The sequence below is a fragment of the Dama dama genome, chromosome 6 (assembly GCF_033118175.1).
Source record: "Dama dama isolate Ldn47 chromosome 6, ASM3311817v1, whole genome shotgun sequence".
NCBI lineage: Eukaryota > Metazoa > Chordata > Mammalia > Artiodactyla > Cervidae > Dama > Dama dama.
This window is the reverse complement of record NC_083686.1, coordinates 16,529,797-16,543,296: the sequence shown is the minus strand read 5'-3', so window position 1 is coordinate 16,543,296 and position 13,500 is coordinate 16,529,797. Positions and strand designations below refer to the sequence as shown.

The following is a 13,500-nucleotide window of genomic DNA, read 5'->3' as shown; positions in this document are numbered from 1 at the left end:
GCCTCACACTGATTCCACAGCTTAATTTTATTCATAATCAACCTATTATCATTTGTTTAGCTGTTCTTAGTTCAGTGTTATTATTTACTTATTAGATCTTGCTCAGAATGACTTCTTAGTTCTATTGTTTTAGAGTTAGAATACATACCAACCCTGATATTTGAAAGAATATATCAACATATATTTTGGTAAGGAAAGCATCGTTTAGATCTCACCTTCTAAATTGACTAGGTTTAAAAAAAATGTAAAGATAGGTTGGAGATGTAAGTTAAGTTCTGTGTATCTACTAGACTTTTAGGTCTATAGCTTTATAATCTAGCTTATATTTGAATTTAAAATTAATAAAATACTCTCTTTTAGAATCATTCAGAAGAAAGCATATACTCTCATTGACATGTACTCACACGACTTTAAGTGGGAGGGAAATATCTGGAAGACTAGAAAACCTTTACCCCTCCTTTACTTCCTCTTTTCTTCTTGCTGATAATGATGACTCAAGTCTACATGAAAAATTAAGGAGAATTCTCAAGGGGTCCAACTAAAATGAAAGTTGCTCAGTTACATCCAACTCTTTGTGACCCCATGGACTATCCATCCAATCCATGGACTTCTCCAGGCCTGAATACTGGCATGGGTAGCTGTTTCCTTCTCCAGGGGGTCTTCCCAACCCAGGGATTGAACCCAGGTCTCCTGCATTGCAGGCGGATTCTTTACCCACTGAGCTACGAAGGAAGCCCGAAAATACTGGAGTGGGTAACCTATCCCTTCTCCAGTGGATCTTCCAGACCCAGGAATCAAACTGGGGTCTCCTGCATTGCAGGCAGATTCTTTACCAGTCCTGCTTAGTTCCCACCCAGGACTGACTCTTTCATTCATTGTATTAGTTCCTATGATTATCTCCCACTATCATATCTTAAAGGAGGATTTCATTCAATAACAAAGGACAAACTGAAATAAGACAAAAAAATGTGGCTTAAATATTATTGTTGAAAAAGAAACATGGATAGAAATCAATCTATTCTGTGCTATTCAGTATGGTAGCTACCACTCTTGAACATATATAACGAGTCCAGTATGACTGAGGAACTGAGCTTTTCACTTGTATCTAATTTTATTTAATTTTTATTAACTTATGTGTAAATTTTAAAAACTTAACTTTTTTTTTGAATCATTGGAAAAAAATAAGTGTTTTGGGGAATAACTTGGTTCTGGGAGTCTGTTTTTTAAATTGTAAGTTTTATGAAACCTTACCAATAAAGTATTTCAGATAACAATTTAGCCTCCAACTTGAGATTGCTGTAAGTATAAAATACACAATGGATTTCTAAGACTTAGTGAAAAGAATATAAAATATATTTTTGAAAATATTGTTTGTATGTTGAAATGATACATTTTTGGATATATTGGGTTAAAATACATTATTATAATTAATTTTACCTGTTCCCCTTTACTTTTTTAATGTAGATAGTAGAAAATTTTATATGTGGCTTCCATTATATTTCTGCGAGACAAACCTGATGCAGATATTTATGACAATCCCCAAAGTATTGGGTACTGAGAACTCCATGTTCCATGGCATTTATATTAATCCCATACTCTAATAGGGACTAAATCTATATTATTGGGTTATGACAGTAAATGCTTTTATTACTTTAGGTAGTAATCTGACCACTTTGTGACTCAGAAAACAGATTTGTTGATCAAATGGAGTTAATGCCAAGTTAATATATAGGAATCAAGTCATTAAAACAACTAGAAATATTTAAAGTGAGGCCTGAATAAATGTTTACCAAAATTTTTCCTTATTCCAGATTTCCTTGCCACAACTTTCAAAGAGATTTATCTTAGTCAAAATTAGCTAAGCCAAATATATTATTCCAAATGTATTACATGTTGCATAAATCAACCAATAAATATTTATGAATCATCAAATCAGATTTACAATGCGCCTGGTCTCAGAGTGAAATACAAAAGCCCAAAAGACTTTGTCTTCACCTGTGGGGAACTTAGAAACCTGAGAAGCTAAGTAAGAAGCATATTTTAAAATTTGGTAATATAAAAAAACATATTGTTCAGTCTCTCAGTCATGTCTGACTCTCTGCGACCCCATGGACTGCAGCACGCCAGGCCTCCCTGTCCATCACCAACTCCCAGAGTTTACTGAAACTCATGTCCATTCAGTCAGTGATGCCATCCAACCATCTCATCCTCTGTCATCCCCTTCTTCTCCTGCCTTCAATCTTTCCTAGCATCAGCGTCTTTTCTAATGAGTTGGCTCTTCCCATCAGGTGGCCAAAGTATTGGAGTTTCATCTTCAGCATCAGTCCTTCCAATGAATATTCAGATTGATTTCCTTTAGGATTGACTGGTTGGATCTCCTTGAAGTCCAAGGGACTCTCAAGAGTCTTCTCCACATTTTGAAAGCATCAACCTATATAATAAAGGACTAAATTTGGTAGATTCTAATTGTTTGGGAATGTGGGGGAAAACCAAACAAATGTGAACCGAGGCTGTGAAATGCTATACATTGAAGGTGAGACCTGAGCTTGGGTGGTCAAATTTGCATGGTCTGGGGGGTAGAGCTCCTGAAGATCTGAAAGTTCATATATTGGGTTTACTTTAGGGTCACTAGCGGCTTACCAGGTGGCACCAGGGGTAAGAATCCGCATGCCAGTGCAGGAGACGCAAGAGATGCAGGTTCCATCCCTGGACTGAGAAGATGCCCTGGAGCAGGAAACAGCAATCCACTCCAATATTCCTGCCTGGAAAATTCCAGAACAGAGGAGCCTGCCCATGGGGTCACAAAGAATCAGACATGACAGAGCACGCACAGGAAACACCTGGAGTAACAGGCAAATTTGGCCTTGGAGTACAGAATGAAGCACAGCAAAAGTTAATACAGTTTTGCCAAGAGAACACACTGGTCATAGCAAACACCCTCTTCCAACAACACAAGAGATGACTCTACACATGGACATCACCAGATGGTCAATACTGAGATCAGATTGATTATATTCTTTGCAGCCAAAAATGGAGAAGCGCTATACAGTCAGCAAAAACAAGACTGGGAGCTGACTATGGCTCAGATCATGAACTCCTTATTGCCAAATTCAGACTTAAATTGAAGAGAGTAGGGGAAATTACTAGACAATTCAGGTATGATCTAAATCAAATCCCTTATGATTATACAGTGGAAGTGAAAAATAGATTCAAGGGATTAGATCTGATAGACAGAATACCTGAAGAACTATGGATGGAGGTTCATGACATTGTACAGGAGATAGGGATCAAGACCATCCCCAAGAAAAAGAAATGCAAAAAGGCAAAATGGTTGTCTGAGGAGGCTTTACAAATAGCTTAGAAAAGAAGAGAAGCTAAAGGTAAAGGAGAAAAGGAAAGATACACCCATCTGAATGCAGAGTTCCAAAGAATAGCAAAGAGAGATAAGAAAGCCTTCCTCAGTGATCAGTGCAAAGAAATAGAGGAAAACAATAGAATGGGAAAGACTAGAGATCTCTTCAAGAAAATTAGATATACCAAGGGAACATTTCATGCAAAGATGGGCACAATAAAGGACAGAAATGATATGGACCTAATAGAAGCAGAAGATAAGAAGAGGTGGCAAGAATACACAGAAGAACTGTACAAAAAAGATCTTCATGGCCCAGATAATCATGATGGTGTGATCATTCACCTAGAGCCAGACATCCTGGAATTTGAAGTCAAGTGGGTCTTAGGAAGCATCACTATGAACAAAGCTGGGGGAGGTGATGGAATTCTAGTTGAACTATTTCAAATCGTAAATGATGATGCTGTGAAAGTGCAGCATTCAATATGCCAGCAAATTTGGAAAACTCAGCAGTGGCTACAGGACAGGAAAAGGTCAGTTTTCATTCCAATCCCAAAGAAAGTCAATGCCAAACAATGTTAAAACTACTGCACAATTGCAATCAACTCACACGCTAGCAAAACAACGCTCAAAATTCTCCAAGCCAGGCTTCAGCAATACGTGAACCATGAACTTCCAGATGTTCAAGATGGATTTAGAAAAGGCAGAGGAACCACAGATCAAATTGCCAACATCCATCAGATCTTTGAAAAAGCACGAGAGTTCCAGAAAAAAATATATTTATGCTTTATTGAGTATGCCAAAACCTTTGACTGTGTTGATCACAACAAACTGTGGAAATTCTGAAAGAGATGGGAATACCAAACTACCTGACCTGCCTCCTGAGAAATCTGTATGCAGGTTAAGAAGCAACAGTTAGAACTGGACATGGAACAACAGACTGGTTCCAAATCGGGAAAGGAGTACATCAAGGCTCTATATTGTCACCCTGCTTATTTAACATATATGCAGGGTACATCATGAGAAATGCTGGGCTAATGAAGCACAAGCTGGAATCAAGATTGCCAAAAGAAATATCAATAACCTCAGATATGCAGACGACACCACCCTTATGGCAGAAAGTGAAGAAGAACTAAAAAGCCTCTTGATCAAAGTGAAAGAGGAGAGCGAAAATGTTGGCTTAAAGCTCAACATTCAGAAAACTAAGATCATGGCATCTGGTCCCATCACTTCATGGCGAATAAATGGGGAAACAGTAGAAACAGTGACAGACTTTCTTTTCTTGGGCTCCAAAATCACTGCAGATGGTGATTGCAGCCATGAAATTAAAAGACGCTTGCTCCTTAGAAGAAAAGTTATGAGCAACCTAGACAGCATATTAAAAAGCAGAGACATTACTTTGCCAACAAAGGTCTGCCTAGTCAAGGCTATGGTTCTCCCAGTAGTCATGTATGGATGTGAGCGTTGGACTCTAAAGAAAGTTGAGTGCCGAAGAATTGATGCTTTTGAACTGTGGTGTTGGAGAAGACTCTTGAGAGTTCCTTGGACAGCAAGGAGATCCAACCAGTCCATCCTAAAGGAAATCAGTCCCAAATATTCGTTGGAAGGACTAATGTTGAAGCTGAAACTCCAATACTTTGGTCACCTGATGCGAAGAGCTGTTTCATTTGAAAAGACCCTGATGCTGGGAAAGATTGAAGGCAGGAGGAGAAGGGGACGACAGAGGATGAGATGGTTCAATGGCATCACCAACTCAATGGACATGAGTTTGAGCAAGTTCTGGGAGTTGGTGATGGACAGGGAAGCCTGGTGTGCTTCAGTTTGTGGAGCCACGAAAGAGTCAGACATGACTGAGCGACTGAACTGAACTGATCTGAGCATGCACATGCATGCACATTTTGGGTCACTGATCATTTTTATGTAACTGTTACTCACCTCTTTACTCACTAAGATGTGAACTCCTTGAGGACAGAGATTATGTTTATCTCACCTTTCCAATCCTAAAGACTTTGGTGCACATAGCTGGTGTTCAGTTATATTTATGACTGAATCAATATTTGAATGAATAGATGAGAGCATTCTCCTCAGAAGAAAGAAAATAAGCAAAGAAATAGTGATGTGTATGAGCGTTATGAGATTTGGGTAGCAACACACTTTTTGGTTCCATTTTCTTATCTAAAGACATAAAAATGGTTCCTGTTTTCCAGGGTTGTTAGAAATGTTCACATAGTAAGTGAAAGGACTTAATAAGCCACGATGAACTATGCAAATCTAAGATTTCACTTTATTCAGCTTTGGACAGTTTCCTTTTTAAAATTTTTTTTTAAATTTTTATTATTATTATTTTTTTTTTCAGTGGGTTTTGTCATACATTGATATGAATCAGCCATGGATTTACACGTATTCCCCATCCCGATCCCCCCTCCCACCTCCCTCTCCACCCGATTCCTCTGGGTCTTCCCAGTGCACCAGGCCGGAGCACTTGTCTCGTGCATCCCACCTGGGCTGGTGATCTGTTTCACCATAGATAGCATACATGCTGTTCTTTTGAAATATCCCACCCTCACCTTCTCCCACAGAGTTCAAAAGTCTGTTCTGTATTTCTGTGTCTCTTTTTCTGTTCTGCATATAGGGTTATCGTTATCACCTTTCTAAATTCCATATACATGTGTCAGTATGCTGTAACTGGAGGATAATTGCTTTACAATATTGAGTTGGTTTTTGCCATAGAGTAGTGCAAATATATATACACTCCATGGGGTTGCAAAGAGTCAGACATGACTGAGCGACCAAGCATACATTCAGATATCTCTCCCTCTTGAGCTTCCCTACCAACCCTCCCCCCTCCCACCCCTCTTGGTCTTTGGGCTAGGTTCTTATTCATCTTTGATCATATTGCATAGAAATATTCAATAAGTAATTACTTAATAAATGAGTCAAAGAATGAATGGGAGGTCCCTACCCTTGCCGCTGTTTGCATATCTATTTTCCATCCTGAAATTTCAGATAGCCACTCTAATTAGAAGAATCTTTAAATTCTGATTAAACTTTGAGGAGAAGCTTGAAGTCTTTACTGATGAAGAAAACTGATGTGTGCAAATCCATGAACTTTTTAATATTTTCAAATCTCTTCTGTCTTTTTAGCATTATTCATTTTATTGCTATTGTTAAGTAGCTGGCATTGATGCAGATTTTTGAGGTTTTTGGATATATGCCCTGAAGATTGAGTTTTTCCACTGTAGAGAAATCATATCTCAATAAAATATACTTTCACATGGCTCATACAGGTTTTCTAATGTAAAGCAGTTGGGGAAAACAAAACAAAACAAAATTCTGGAATCTTGAATCAAATATACCCAAATAAAATAATTCAGAAGTGACGAGGATAAGGACATTATTAAGGAAATGGTGCATTAAAAATGCTAACTTTAAAAATAGTCAGTGCCATCCTCAGAGAAATGTGTGTAGAGTGGTTTATTTCTAAGGTTACAGGGCTGATCTTCCATTCATAAATTATGGCTTTCAAGGAGTTTTTCTCTGGGATGTACACTTTCAATATCTTATAATTTTGTCAATTTTACCTCAGTGAATCTGGGGGAAAAAAAGAGTGTTTCTCTCACTGATTCCTAAGTATCTGACCTAAGGCTAAATGACTTAGAAAAATTTTGTCACTGCCAGCCACAAGAGAAACCCAATACAGATCCTAAAGATAAAACTCCAGCACTCTGTCTCCAAGCTCTGGTAATGTGTCCAGGTTAATATTCTTTCCTTCCATTCCCACTGCTGTGACTCTTCACTAGGCCCTCACCATTTGATGCCTGGGTTATTGCTATTGTTTTGCAACAGTTTAGCCTATGTATCTTTGGCCTTTGCTACAATTAAATCCATCTTTGATACTGTGCCAGCTCAGTCTTCATGTCTCTCTTCTGTCCATGAATCCCCATTCGTCTCCTCTTGATGGGACTTTCCAGTTCGAATTGACCCAGGCAACCTTTTTTCTCTGTCTGTTCTTCCCATAGGCTGTTCTCTGTTTGATCCTCTTACATTCCACTGCTCCTTTGCGGGCCTGGAGTTCCCTTCTCTCTCCTTGTCTGACTCTTGTCAGGACCAGCTTCTGTCCTTTCATTCTATGAAAGCTTCCTCCAGTCCGTTCCAGCACTGAATGATCACTCCATTGTCTTCAGTTTTAGAGAACTAGCTACAATTGATTGTTTTCATTTGTAAAGTTTGATGCTGAAACTAAAGCTTCAATACTTTGGCTACCTGATGTGAAGAGCCAACTCACTGGAAAAGACCCTGATGCTGGGAAAGATTGAGGGCAGGAGGAGAAGGGGGTGATAGAGGATGAGATGGTTGGATGGCATCATTGATTCAATGGACATGAGTTTGAGCAAACTCCGAGAGATGGTGAAGGAAAGGGAAACCTGGCTTGCTGCTGTCCATGGGGTCGCAAAGAGTCGGACACAACTGAGTGACTGAACAACAACAAATAAATTTGACTTTCTGGTATTATCTTTCACCTATACATCGTCACTGGAAAAATCTTAATTGCGTTTTAAAAAACTGTAAGGAAAAGGGATGTCTAGATTATAAAAAATCACACACACATTTAAAAACATGCAGTGTGTTACAGAAGGTGACAAGATTATCAGTGTATTGAGTAGAGAAATATGTTTTAGCACAGAAAGTTGAAGCAGTACCTGCAGAACACTTTTGCTTTGAGGAACTCTTTCTTTATCCCTGTATTTTGAGACTCATCTCCTCTAACCTGGTAGCATGTTTATTCTTAAAGCATAATAAAAACCTGATTTGGAATCTGCAGCTATAATTCTGATAACCTGTTTTTTCTTGATACTTTTCCAGGTCTGATTATGTTAAAAGGTGAGTTTTGGGTTTTTTTTTTTTCCACTTTGAACTCTGAGGATTTTCATGAAATTTTAAATGATATAGATAGCAAATATAATAATCATTATGTATCTTTATAAATTAAATATAACCCATTAAAATGCTACTTTTGCATTACAGACTGCTATAATTGTACCTTTTACTGGCACATTTTTTTGGTAAAGCCCCCTCCCTAATAAATATATTCTAAGAGCACAAAGATAGAATGGTGACAAGCTGTGGCTCCATATTTATGGCCCTTAATCTTGAGTATCCAGAAATATTTTTCAAAGATCAAACCATAACACACTGGCTCTTGGCACTAGAAAACTTCGGCTTTGGTGGTGATCAAATATTGCATGTGACACAGCGGCTCTTAAAAGGGCCTCTTCAAAATAAAGTGATAGGAATGTACACATCTCTTTTGTTTCAGAGAAAAGACCTTGCAAAGTTATTAAAAAAATGACACTTTACAAGAATATTTTCCTCCTTTGGGTTTCTGACTGGATACTTATCATTATGAGAAAGTGCCAGGGAATGTGTCTATTTCTTTCCGCTTCAGCTGGCACTAGGACCCTGAAGACAATATCTTCCTTGAGTATCAGTGGACACAGAGGAGAGTTCAAAGTGTCAGGGGTATCCGGTTCATTTTCCTTCCTCCGTTCTCCTTCTGTACCTCTCCTTCTCTCTCTCTTTCTCCCAGGCTCCTTTCTAGGTTCCCACATCATGCTTCCTTTCCTATCTTCAGGCTCATTTTTCTTCCTCTGCTCAGCTATTACGTCCATTTCATTCTCTATCACATCCATAACACTGTCTCTTCACCATATCCTTCCTCTCTCTCCTTTGAGTCTCTATTCTCTCTACCATTTCTTTTTCTTTTGCAAGGAAAATCCATGTCTTTTCTCCAGAAAAGTATTGGCTGTGTAGAATCCATGTATTGTATGAACTTGTCTTGTTTGCCTGACTGTCTGTTTTTTTCTAGATGACTTCTTAGAGTGTGGTAATTCAAATAAAAGCCTGATATCCCCCCACAAAAGACAAAGAATCCTTTTTGAAGTTGAGAATTGCTTCAGGATAGATGCTGGCCATTCCAGTAACTTAAAAGAGTAGAGAGAAGCTATTTTGTAAAATATTTAAAAATAACAACTAAAAAATATGTTTACCAAAGCTGATGGAGAGAATGGGGATTCTGATTAAAAGAAAGACCTGTCTATGTGGATTTTAATGCAACTATAATTTAATAAAATTGAACAATTTTATCTATTTTACATTAATTCAATGTTTCTTTTATCATCCTGCAAAGACTTCAAGCTGATGTGATAATAAAACTTGGCACTCTGAAGGCTTTAGAGTTACAACTACAAACTCAAAATATACTATGTATAATAATAGATATCAAAATTAGTTTTTTACAAAAACTGTATTGGAATATAGTTGATTTACATTAGTTTTGGGTGTACGGCAAGTCAATCAGTTATACGTATATCCATTTTTTTCATATTTTGTTTTCCCATATAGGTTACTACATAATATTGAGTAGAGTTCCCTGTGCTATACAGTAGGTTCTTATTAGTTGTCCATTTTATGTTTAGTATAGTAGTGTGTTTATGTTAATCCCAATCTCTGAATTTATCACTTCCCCCTGTATTTCCCCTTGGGTAACCATGAGTTTGATCTCATAAAGAAGCTGTGGTTCATATATACAATGGGATAGTGCTCAACCATGAGAGAAAGGAATAAAATAATGCCATGTGCAGCAACAGGGTGCACCTGGGGGTTATCATAGGGCTTCCCCAGTGGCTCAGAGGGTGAAGAATTTGCCTTCAGGGCAGGAGAAACAGAAGACTCGGGCTTGATCCCTGGGTTGGGAAGATCCCCTGGAGAAGGAAATGGCAACTCACTCCAGTATTCTTGCCTGGGAAATCCCACGGACAGAGGAGCCTGGTGGGCTACAGTCCAATGGGTCACAGAGTCAGACACGACTGAGCGACTAAGCACACAAGAGGTTCTCATGCTAAGTAAGAGAAAGACACATATCATATGATATCAGTGATATGTGGAATCTAAAAAAATGATACAGATGAACTTATTTACAAAACGGAAGCAGATTCACGGATCATGTTAGGTGTTTAAGTCTGTTGTGACAAAGTACCATAGACGGGGTAGTTTAAAGCAAGAGAAATTTATTCTCTCATAATTCGGGAAGCTAGGAGTCTGGAATGAAGTTAGCAGGGCCATGCCCTCTCTGAAATCTGTAGCAGAATCCTCCTTTGCCACATCCCAGCTCCCGGTGGTTTCCCTGCAGTATTGGTGTTCCTTGGGTTGTAGCTGCATCACTTTAATCTCTTCCTTCATTGACACATGTGTTCTTTCTGTGTCTCTGTATAGACATGGCCATCTTCTTATAAAGACACCATCATGTTGGATCAAGGACACAATTCTGCAGTATGACTTCATCATAACTCATTATAGCAGCAGCAACCATATTTCCAAATAAAGTCATGTTCCGAGGTAGTGGAGGTTAGGACTTCGATGTGTCTTTTTGAGGGGGGAGCACAATTTAATCTATATCAGGAAGTCTGGGTTCTTTTCTCATTATTCCATCAATTAATCGTGTGAACTTTGGCAAATTACTTAGCTTCACTGAGCCTCAACTGTAACATGTAGGTGATTACATGTTGTTCCTACCTCATAGTGCTGTATTGTATGAATTAAATGAGATAATGCTAAGCAAAATGTCTGGCACATGGTAAGTTTAAGTAAATATTAGCTATTCTTGTGGTTATTATTTAGCTTGTTATGTTTATTGCTGTTGTTGTGAGAGACATCCTAGCTTAGTACCTGACCTGTTTGCTTATTGAGTGTTAAATCTGTTACTCAGGGCAAGTATAATTAAATTGCGGTCACTCAGGGTCATTATAATTAGTGTACTGTTGATGATGAAAATGCTTTAAAAATAGTCAACTATGGAGTAGTTGAGGTTGCTATATTTTACTAACGGTTTGCCAACTGGAGCTAAGGAGTTAATTTACCATATCTTTTGGGATTGTTTATAAATTTAGGGGATCCCTAGGTAACTTAACACTGTGGGTCATAACTGATGAATGGAATTGAATTTTAAGAGCCTGAGTCAGATTTCTCTGTAAATAGTTGCAAAATAGTTTTTGTTTTTAAGATGAAGCTTATTTGATTTACATGCAACAAATAGAAAACTAAGAATACTGGCTATTGTATGATAACAATGAACTACTCTTGGATACAGAATAAAGAGAGACTGAAAGAGGGTGAATTCCTCCCCATGGTCCAAAAGACTTACAAATAAATTAGAGTCTAACTAAAATTAGTACTCCATCAATTGTTCATACTCCAGAGGACAATGTCCCTAGAAAGGTTTTGCGCGTGCTCGAAGTTAGCGTGAGCTATCTTGATGAATGCTTGGCCATGGGTTGTGTTTCCTGCCTCTTATTTTAAATTTGTCTCTGCTTTGTGGATCTTGGGCACTTCTGTGTTGCTCTTGCCATATACATGAAGAAGGATAATAGCTACTGGACCTTCCCTTGTTCACCAGAACATCTCAGTCAAGAGGTGATTTGCCATCTTGGGAAATCCCTTCTACAGGGAATTTGCTGTCTAACCCCAAATGAGGACTGGGAAAGAGGTTTATTTGGAACTGTCTAGAAGTTACCACCAAACCTCCAGTGGACTACTTGAATAAAAGGGAAACAGGAACTCTTGAGCAAAATCAGCCCCTGGAAAAAGTGTGAATCTTTTCCCTCTTCCCTCCATGTTTGACCACATGGGGATTCCTACTTTAGTGTTCATTTTGGCTTCTGGGACTACCAATATACCCTTTCCTGTCTGCTAACCATAATTTTTATCCCACTTACAAAAACAGTAAGTTTTGGAAGTCATAGCACACTACATTTAAGAAGCAACATTTACTTTTGTTCAATTTCCAGTTCTCCTGTCCAGTCACCCAAATACTCCATGGTTGGAATTACCTTTTCTTTCTCTTTTTAAAAATAACTTGAGTGTTCATGTGTGTCTGATCTCTTAGTCATGAGTCTTTGTCTACTACAGATAGAAAACCAGTGTGAAATAGTTTTAACATGAAGAGGAATTTATTCCTCATATATGCAACTGTAGGGAGGGTTAGTGTGTAACTCACTTTAGGGCTGACCTAAACTAGGGGTTGACAAGTGTCAGGATTCTCTCCATTTACCTTCTTTCTCTGTGTGGTGATGGCTTCTTTTACTGAGGCTACATTCTCCTCCAGTGAGGGAACCTTCTGCAGGAAGACCTTGTTCAAATCACTACAGCCTGATAATAAGAAAAGAAACAAATTCTCTTCTCCTAGTACAATATTAATCAGTCCCCTCAATAGGCTCTGGTTAACTCAGCTCAATAGAATCTATGTACATTTTAGCCAGTGGAGTGGGACTCATAGTCAGCGACCCTAGGGGTAATTTCTCAAAGGAATAGCTGATATTTGACTCCTAAAATGTGTAATAAATGTCCATTGTATCTGACACTATAAAATGCTTTCTTATCTACTGCTTGATTTTGTTTCCCCGTGATTTTTTCCTATTGTGATAGATTTTTTTTTCTCCACTCTTCAGATTGCCTGATTCTGGTTTGTCTGTAATTTTGGTGTTTCTCTTAGAGGTTTGATCTAAGTCACAGTTGCAGTGTCTTCACTGGCTCTACCTGGAGAACTGTCATGACAGGATCCTAAAGTGTGTATGATGATTTCACCTCAATGTTTTCTCCTATAAAAGATCTGCATTCCTCTTCTCTGTCTCTGGAAATTAGCTTCTCATCAGTCTTATTGAAAGTCTTTGTGAAATGGTCTATTTTAATGTCATTCCTGCAGACTTTATTCTATAATGACTCAAATTCTTCCATGTCAGCATAATTCTGTACACATAGTGTATGCTTTTTCCTTTTTTGTGTATTTGTTCCTTGATGTATTGATCACCTTTTACACATTCAGTAACTGATCATATCTCCAACACTTCTACAATAGGTCATCCATTTATTTCTTAGTAAGTTTAAGAAATATTTGGATTGCCTTTTGTAGCAACATACTAAGTATCATCTACAATTTTATCTTTGCTTATGCAAGTGACTCAGTTACTACATAAATAGATTTATACTGTCTAAAATCCACATGTCAGTAACACTTTATGAATATGAATATGCAAAATAAATTATGGAGTTAGATGGTTCACAAAGGTACTATTATAGTATTCTTTTCATATTCATAG

At 38.0% G+C, this 13,500-nt stretch overlaps 1 protein-coding gene across 4 annotated transcripts in view; it reads left to right on the top strand.

Moving 5' to 3' along the window:
• ARHGAP24 (Rho GTPase activating protein 24) overlaps window positions 1-13,500 on the top strand; it is a 621,697-nt gene that overhangs the window by 87,514 nt on the left and 520,683 nt on the right. The window contains exon 1 of one of the 4 annotated variants that reach the window (XM_061145604.1): window positions 8,213-8,230. The exons of the other annotated variants lie outside the window; for them this stretch is intronic. The gene's annotated coding sequence lies outside the window, so the exon portion shown is untranslated. Of the gene's footprint in view, window positions 1-8,212; window positions 8,231-13,500 lie in introns of those variants that run through there. 4 annotated transcript variants of the gene reach the window in all.